The sequence below is a fragment of the Epinephelus fuscoguttatus genome, linkage group LG1 (genome assembly GCF_011397635.1).
Source record: "Epinephelus fuscoguttatus linkage group LG1, E.fuscoguttatus.final_Chr_v1".
NCBI classification, from domain to species: Eukaryota; Metazoa; Chordata; class Actinopteri; order Perciformes; family Serranidae; genus Epinephelus; species Epinephelus fuscoguttatus.
Window position 1 is genome coordinate 6,414,373 of NC_064752.1, and position 10,062 is coordinate 6,424,434.

A 10,062-nucleotide genomic window follows, 5' to 3' on the forward strand; every position below is an offset into this window, starting at 1 on the left:
AATCTGGTGTCACAGCCAAACTAAATTGGGTTTCATGCATGTAATTTATTGTTTTAGATCATAGAGCATAGATGCACGTGATGAAATGCAACATGGTTAAACCTCCTCAGGATACAATCTCAGTGCAACTGCCAAGAAACAGCCAGGTGTGAATGGGGTCAATAATGTTGAAGGTGTTTTGTCCTCATTTGGTTTAATGCTGTTCAGTGTTGTTCTAAATTTGAACATTCACCTGGTAGTGCAGGCCGACCCGGTCGCTAGAACAGATGTTGGCATTGAACGTTTCTCAAAATGACGGATGTGTTAAATTTATATGTTATTATGTAGCGGATACATTGAAAGTTTCTTTATATTTCAACAACGCTGTGTGGTTTGATTTAGGCACAGAAACCACTTGCTTATGGTTTGGTTTGAAATAACCAGTACTGGTGGTACAATTTCGACTAGAAACACAGCAATGCCTTGGTAAAAAAAAACAACCACATTTCAGGGCACTATGCTGGCAGGAAATGCAGCGAAATCTTAGTAAAAAAAGAGTGACTTTTTGTGGCAATATCTCAGCAGGAAACACAGCATGTTTCGGTAAAAAACAACCAATTTTCGTGGCACTATGCCGGCAGGAAGTTCACCAAAGCCTTTGTAAAAAAAAAAAAAAAAAGAACAGCATTTTGTGGCACTATCAAGGCAGGAAATGCAGATTTTTTTTGGTTAAAAACAACCTTTTTTCAGGGCACTATGCCGGCAGGAAACACAGCAGCAGGTCAATGAAAAACACCCATGTTCAATGGCTACAAGCCAACGAACATGTAGTGAGGACTCGCCAAAAAACAACTGGTTTTGTTGTTTCTTGGTCTCAAACGGTGGTCTGCAGCTTGGCAAGTGTCTTGCCTGTGTGTCCTGGCATCCACCATCACCTCTACTTCCTGAGGACGAAGACAGCTCATACACTACATCACTTGAGAAACGTTGATACGATACGTATGAAATGTACGTACAAATGTTACGAATCCGTGGATTGCAGAAACGTACAATGCCAACATCCTCTGCAGGTGACTGGGCCGTGCCAGCCACATCAAGTGCAGGGGGAGATATCGTACCTGTGCTGTAGCTCTGGCACATGATGCTAAATGAAAAACATGGAGGACAGTAGCCCGGCTGACAGTGTCGGGTTAAAACACTCGCTGTATATCCCAGTTTAATTGTAGTTTGGAATGCTCTTCAGCAAATAGTCTAGAAGTAGATTTTTAAGACTCCTCCTCTCTTTTTTTAAACGCTCTGGCGAACAGTTGTCTAATAACAGTTTCTACTGTGCCAATTTCTACCAGCAAGTGTCTTCTCCTTCCTCTTCTTCAATTACCTTGCAGCATGTGCTATTGTGGAGGGAGGAACAGAAACAACCACTCACAACATCTGACAGCGGCATTCAGGCTGTGCAGAGAAGCGTCCCCTTTATTCTAAATTACAGCCCTAATCCACAGACGGCCGAGGCACCTGGTGATTAGCCATGCTACGACTCAGTGTAGAGAGAGGAAGAGAGGCAGGAAAGGGAAAGAGAGAGGAAGGAAGCATGAAATGTACTTTGCATCATCCAAACAAAGGATCTATCTGGACTGACGTCAGGTTTCACAGATTTAAAAAAAGAAAAAGAAAAAAAAGGACACAAAAATAGGATGAATTTAAAGGGAACACAATGTGCACACTGTAGAGACATTTATAGTTTATTAAATAACAAAAGTATTTCATTTGGGCACTTTATGATTCTTTTTTACGTGTAAATATTATGGTTGTTAGTGTCTTTTGGAGTGAGCCAAAGTTAATCTATAATAACTTAGTTGATTAATGTTAAAAGGGAGCGAAGGGATATCCTTGCTAGTTACCGTAAGATTGTAGCATTAGCTGGTAGCATCCGCATGACTGATTAAAACTTCTAATTAATTAGCAGAATACTTGATAAGACTAAGCATGAGCTATACGCTACACAGAGAGCAGAGAAATGAAATACAGTATGTCGGGTAGAGACCCAACATTAAATGAGGAAAACATACATATGTAGCAGTTTAATTCAGATTCAACGTTTACTGAATTTCATTCTGGGCTTTTTCCTTTCACTGAAAAAAAACTTAGATCTGTAATAAGAGACAAAAAAAACAATTTGTTTTTTAACTTTCAAGCAAGATTTCAGAACAAATTTCTCTTATACTAATCAACTAATATTTTGATTAAACCACACGATTTGGAGTAATTTTACTCTAAAGAAAAACTTTGCAAAAGTGGCCTCTGTTTTTGCCAGTAGCAGTGTTGCAGGGATATTACTACTGTATTTATTTCCAAACAAATCAGCTACATTCTGTAAAGCAATAATCAAAAAACATCCAGTCATTGCAGTTTTTTAGTTGCACAGTGAAATCTGTGGAAAATGGTGATCTTAGCCAGTGATTTTCACTGCACTCAGATTTATCAAGTTTGACGGGACATGTCCTGTGGCATTTGTGTTCAGGACTTTTGAAACATATGTTGCTGCTCAAGTCGTACAGTGCTGCAGGGATGATGTTTTTTTGTAGGCCAAACTGGAAGTTAGCGTTGCCCCTGGTTCCCTCGTCAAAAAGCCAATGGGAATTTGCAGAAAATAAGCTCTGTGGCACACAAACGTTTATGATACATTTTTTGTTAATCAAGATAGTCTCCACAAATGGACACCAGATTTGTGATCTTTGAGGCGTAAAGTAAAAAACTAATGTTAGACTATAAAAGAACTACACAAAGGTCGGATGACTTCATCGTCACCACTGGTCACATTGGCTGTAAAGGCTGTGTTAAGTGGGATGATGTTTAAAGATATACTATGCATCCATCCATACATCCATCCGTTTTCATTTGCTTATCCAGCCTGAGTCATGGGGGCAGCAGGCTGAGCAAAGTCCTCCAGACGTCCGACTCCCTGGCAACACTTTCCAGCTCCTCACTGGGGATCCTGAGGTGTTCCCAGGCCAGACAAGACATACCATCCCTCCAGTGTGTTCTGGGTCTATCCCGGGGCCTCCTACCAGTTGGACCTGCCCAGAACACTTCTAACAGGAGGATCCTGATCAGATGCCCGAACGACCTCAACAGACCCCTTTCGACACAAAAGAGCAGCGGCTCTACTCCGAGCTCTCTCCCGATATCCGAGCTCCTTCCCCTATCTCTAAGGCTGAGCCCAGACACCCCACAGAGGAAACTCATTTCGGCCGCTTGTATCCGCGATCTCATTCTTTCGGTCACTACCCAGAGCTCATGGTGAGGGTTGGGACGTAGATGGACCAGTTAATTTAAAGCTTTGCCTTCTGGCTCAGACTTTTCACCACGACAGTCTGGCGCAGCGCCTGCATCACTGCAGATGCTGCTCCAAACTGCCGATCCATCTCACGCTTTATTCTAGCCCCACTCTTGAACAAGAACCTGAGATACTTGAACTCCCCCACTTGGGGCAGCAACTCTCTCCTAACCCAGGGGAAGAAATCTGCCGTTTTCCAGTGGAGAACAATTATATTAACGCCTGAAGTTAGACATAATTAAGGGTGAGTTGCTTTGATTGACAGGCTGCAGATAGTGTCCTCGGCTTCTCGGTCAGATCAAGCCTTGTCCAAATGGCGGCAGCCGAAATGCCAGGGCTTCAAAATTGAAGTCCCCAAATTAACACTTGCGGTAGTTATGTCTATTATTTTTACAGTCTTTGGTTTTTAAATACAGTTTCTGAAAATCCTGCATAGTATACCTTTAATGTCCCAGACAACCTCTGCAGTCTCATTTAGCCACTTGTCAGCAAACAACTTTTCAAAGACACATAAAAGTTTCAAAATTCATGAGTGCGGTATTTACTGACGTATTTTGAATTTAAGATCTCTTGAGCTTGTGTTAACCACAGACCTTATTTCAGGCATTGAACCAAGAACCCATCGACTTCAAGACGAGGGAACCTGGGAGTGCTTAAATACACCTTCTCATTCCTGCAGCACTTTATAATGTCCTGCTGTTCAAAAGAAAAAATGTAAGGCAGTAAGATTTTTATGATTTAAAACGCCTTGAAAACAGCTTGAAAAATCTGAGCACAGGAACGGAAAACTCGCTTGTTATGATGCGTCATTTTAACCCGGCGCGTTCATGTTTTCTCTTCATAACGTATTCCAGGGAGAGTGTCGTGTCGTCTCTGAGAAATCTATGTCCAATTCAGAAGGAGCTGAAATATAATACCCCATGTTTAAATTTCTGATTTGAAAAATGCGGGATCATTTTTTCACAACCTAAAATAACAACATTAATCTGATGATAACAACGACTGCCTGGTAGTTAGAACATAATGAGACTGTTTTTAAAAATGAGGTTGTATAAATCAAATATATATATAATATATATATATATAAATATATTTAAAATTAACTTCTCTTACTGTGACCCAAGGAATGTGTTTTTGTCAGTGTTCTTTTGTGCCAAAATTTAAACCTATACTGAGGGCTGATTTCCCGATTAAGGACCAACGAAAGAGGAAAGTTTACACTTAAATTTTTTTATCAGCAACCCACAAGCAAAGTGGCTGAAACAAAATTGCATGATAATGATTTAGATTTAGCAAAGACGGATTACAAAGACAGCTAGAAATGTAACGTCGCAGTGGTAACCATCATAGAATGAGTTCCCCGTCTGTCTACATCTAACCTGCAGCAGCTGCCTGTGCCACAGATATTTTATAAAGCATTAAACAGTGTTAACAAAGATTGTTTATCGTAGCATCTGAAAGCTAAAAAACGTTCCTCTCGAGGGTGCAGCAGCATGGCAGTGGTATGGCATGCACGCAGTGAATGATGGCTTTTCTATGATGGCTACAGCTGACCCCTGCAAGAACATGTTCTTCTCTAATTGTTTGGGAGAGAGACGTTAATAAGCGCCCACATGGCCTGCAGGATGAAGAGTAATTAATGTTTGTTTATGAAGAACTGATTGTGTAATTTTGCTCATCAGAAGCTTCTCGTTCACCCGTCTGAATCTGTTTGTGACATTTTGTAACTCTGAAGGCAAACAAACGAGCTAATAGATGTTATAGTCGACATTCAGCACCAAAAATGTACATTTTTCTTTTCTTTTTTTTTGCATCCACCCATATTTTGATTGTGTCTGCCACATGGATGTTATTTATGTACTACTATCAATTGTAATGTAAGTAGAGGCCTTAAACACACCGATATACATTTTGTCAGGGCTAAGGACTAAGAATTGTCACATGAAGTAATCAAAATGACGCAAAAAAAGTTTTACAGTGTCACCATTTCAACCCATTACTTAAAGTGATTTAAGTGTCATCTACTGTATGGAAATGATTATCTTTGCGTACGTTCTTAATGAATTTCTGATATACTGATATTTCAACTGATATTTGTGTATTCTCCCCACTCCTTGGTGTGGGCTTAATTGAACTGAGCAAAAACAAAAAATACAAAAAACAAACAAAAAAAACAACAACATTTTTGCAGAGTAGATCTTCAAACATTCTGACCTGTTTCTTAACAAGACTTATTTTCTAAACTTAGGAAAAAACTACACTGTTGTTTCTTTATTGATGTTTGAATGCACATAACGGTACTTTGTGGTTTCAATCAAGTAGAGTAAAAGGAAAAAAACAAAAGAACATTCGCAATCTAGCCATCTGAACCATCTATAAGATTTGTATTTGAGTCCTGATGGGGTCCTTTTCCACCCTAACGGCCTTTTAGGTTGATATTCTGCAAAACCAGACATTTTCCATTAGCGCTGCTCACCTCTACGGCACCATTAGGGCCCATTGCCTGCGATACACAGAGGAAACTCTAGGGACAGTTGTGTTACATATATTAAGCAGTTTATGTGTTTAGTTTATAACTTTTATTAATGTATAACAAAGGAAACATGACTGTTCCTAAAATTTTCCCCTTAGTCATCTCAGAAAATGCAGCTTAATTATGTGTTGTTTGGGTTTTTTTGGGGGGATTTGGAAAGCATCTGTAACCACTGGTGTTATTATTCCAGCCCTCTTCATTGACTCTGGCTGCACTTACATGCACACAGTAATGTTACTGTTGTGATTAACTCTCTGATTAACCCTTTGAAACCTGACAAATTGGCTTGATTTCTTTTAAAAACATGGGAAGAAGGTAATGAGCAACAGTGGTTAAACAGGACATTTGTATAAATTGAACTTTAAACAACTCCACCAGGTCATGCAAATGGGATTTTGAGTCTTGGCTCAAGGCGGTGGTGAAATTAATTTTAAATTGAATTGCATTCTGTTGCACAGCCTGTTATTTAGTACATGTATATCATTCACATTTCTGTTTTAACTGCAACACAACCATGTTTTTGTGCGCATGAATATGTGGTCATTGGTACTTTCTGAGCTAACCTTGATGCAGAATGGCAGGAGTTTACCTTTTTGATTATGATGAGTTTAGGGATGGCGTATCTGGTAACTCATCCGCACAAAGACTGCACAGACTAAGCCAAGAAGTGTCCATCTATTTTTGCAGAATATCAACTTAAAAGCGAATCTGGGTTGAATTCCCTCTGAAGTTCTTCAAACAACCCTTCTGTTACCTGAGCTTAAATTGTCCATATCTTTATCCTCTTAAGTACATGGGTTTAACTGATTAGACAGACAGAGAGCGCTATTTGTGTCCTTTTCTTTTAGAGTGACAGTGTGTACATTTCTAGACACATATCATATCATGTTCTCTCCGGGGGGGAAGAGGTGGAGGAGTGGGAGGATGAAAGGGTAGATGCAGCTCCTCTGCGGCTGTTACGAAACGGTGGCTGGTGGATCCCAAAAGCAATACATCTCCTCCAGTCTGCTGTGCTGCAGAGGCAGCCGTTCCCAAACTTTTCCCTTAGAGGCCTTCCTAAACCCAACCTTCATAAAAGTGTTCCCCCACACGCCATCTGGTAGATCCTCTCACTCAAAGCGTCCCACATTACCACCAGTGAATACATTTTTTAGGTTGGGCGAACCCAGTGTGAGTCAAAGTGCCATGGAGTCTCTGTTACTTGTGTTTCTCAGCATCATTCCTGGTTAAATTACCTCTCAGCAGTCACATTGCAGTCACACATTGCTGGTCATGGTGTCAACTCATTTGGGGCTCCAACTAGGGCTGTCCTGAATACCAGTTTTGGGGCTTCGAAGCTTCGTTGAGAAATATTCATGATTAATTGAAGTTTCATGGGTGATGAGAGTGGAAACCTTAGTAACCGTAGCCACAAAAGCTAGAAAAATTATACTATCCCAGAGAGCTAAGGACTCATTTATGCTTGACCAACAGAGCCTTCTGTCTGTACTCTGCCTTAATTTCTTCCATATTTGTGCACTTTTTCTGAAAGCTTGTGGATACAGACAAAATGTATCAGCGACAGCGGAGATCATGGAGTATAGTTCAGGCAAGATACACTTGTATGAGACGATCAAGATCAAAGTGGTCACACAGTGAAAAGAATTCTCCGTCCAGTTCTTGAGATGCAAGTTCAAGTTCTGCCTGGTACATGCATTGTCGTCTTTTAAGATAAACTTCCGTTTTTACAGGAAATTTAACGTTTACATAAAGTCTGTTTCAAAATAAACAGACTGCGCCGGTACAACACCGCAAATTCATGTTTTTGATTTGACTTATTTTTTGTCTCCACCAACTAACACACGTGGTTGGGTTTCGGGAAAAAAAACAGGGTTTGGCTGTATAATCTTATGGGACACAAACACCGCTCTCCCTGTTGAAAGTCCATGTTTGTTGGGCCCATCCACCACTCCTCCCGCCCGCCCTACTTAGACTTTCGCCGGCTTAACTTTCGTTCTTGTCCCCCCGCATTTCCCCCTGATGCTCTTGAACGCTGTTAAACTATAACGCCGACCGGCCACGTATCATGCCGATGTTAGAGGATGACTTTTTTGTCAGTGTCCGACGCCGCAAGTCACTGCCCAAGCGCCGGATTTCGATGACTTCAGAGTGAGACCGGGCTTCATTTGTTGTTGTGTGAAACTTTTGAATCCTCCCTCTAGCGCCATCGCCTTTACCTGTTCCATCATAAAGGATACATGGAAGTACGAGAGCAGTCACAGTCACAACGTTTGAAACGGACGCATCTACTTTTATACGTGACGGGAGCATAAATGAGCCTTTAGCTGTTACTTGATGTGATTTGCAAAGATGGCTGCAGTTTTGTGACGTGCCAGTTTCCTTTGGCGTGTCTGCCACTTTTTGGGGGTCATCTTTGAGAATTCTGAGACAACTCCAGACACGGACTTCTTCAACATCTTGCTAGTCTGTCATGGGTGTTAAAACTGTTGCAATCACAGAACTAGGCCGATGACTAACCTTATATGTCCTTGTCTGAGAATAACTAATAATTAATGTTGAAGCATCATAAATTATGTTGGATTATTATTTATTCATTTGTGGGCTATTTTGGGAGTCTTTTGGGTAATGGTATAGAAAAATGGAGCATTTGAAAACGGATTTGGACATTAGTTACCACAGCAACAGTCGAAGCTTCGAAGCATTAGGGTCAGCCCTTGTTTTAACCCCAAATCTTGTAAACAAACCATCCTTTTATTTCTCCATTAGTGGTTGATGACACAAAGTCATTTTATCTACAGCATTCACAGCCTTAAACTCTCATCTCTAAACCATCCTGAGGCCCCAAAAATACTGCATATAAGAAGATGATGTTTTGGTTTTGGGATATTAGATGAGACAGTTTTACAGGCCTTGTCATGCTGTCAGGAACATGTGACATGGGCAACTTTTGGAAGCAATGCTGATGGAAAAATCATTATCCTCAGTGATAAGAATTTATCCAGGGAATGTTTTCCAGGCATACTGTATATTCTTTTCCTCAGCGACACATTCCTCAGGTTATTGGAGCAACGACCGATTCAGTCACCTGACCGTGTAAGGATTTCAAGTATCCATTTAAGAGTATGTTGTATATTTTAAAGTTTTCAATACTTTTCATCCCAGCTGTTGAGGGGATTGCCCACTGTTCCGACAACCGAAATTCCGAAGCCCTGTCAGTCAGTTTCAGAGAAACAGCACTTTGAGGCAATGAGCGTTTGTTTTGGGGATAACAGGTGGTGGGAGAAATGGGCTTTCAGTACAGTGGAACATTTTTCATACTAATGGGGCTTCAGAATTTGGGGTCATCGGAACAATGACATCACGCCACTGTAGATTAGCATCAACAAATGTTAGCATAAGCTAATGTTAGCAAAGCATTAAGCAGCAAATGCCCATTTGCGTTGCTTTCCATCAGTTGCACATGCATAACTGCCTTGAGGACCTGAATGTTATCAGAAGAGTGACAAAGTGGTGTAACTTTAGTTTTATTCACCGCACTGTCATTTAAAACACAAGTATATTTGCAGATTCTTTGGCAAACTGTTATATTGTTGAGTAAATGCACAATTTGGTGTATTGTTATTCTATTCCAGCTGTCAATAAAATAGTTTAACTCCATCATTCATTTGCTGATGTTTGTTTTTATTAACAAATTTTGCATACTTCTGTACTTACGCTTAATATTCTGAGTGCATAAGCGCCTTCACACTGAGAAGTATGGAAAAATGCAGTGCACTATGAGTACCCAGATGGTATAAGTTGAGTGTGGAACTATGGACACCTGTCACCATCTTGGCTATGTAGGGACCACTTTTCAAACTGGAAATGGTGGGCCAGGACTGTGCAACCGTGAACATTGCTGCATTGTACAAATGTAAGTTATACATGTTTTAGTGCACCACTATACTACTGTTGTCTGGTATAAGCCAGCAGTATGTTTAATGGGTTAATTTAGCAGTCTGTGATGATTTGGTACCACAAACGATAACGCGAATGCTAATGCTAGTTTCCTAACTAGCTAACAGCTGCACATTAGGCATTAAAGGGATAGTGCACCCAAAAATGAATAGCCTGTAGCTCTGACAGAGAAGCAGTCAGAGCTACAGGCTACAGTGAGTCTAAAAACAGAGTTCATATGATGTTTTTCGAAACAACTTCTTATGTCGGGGCTGCAGCA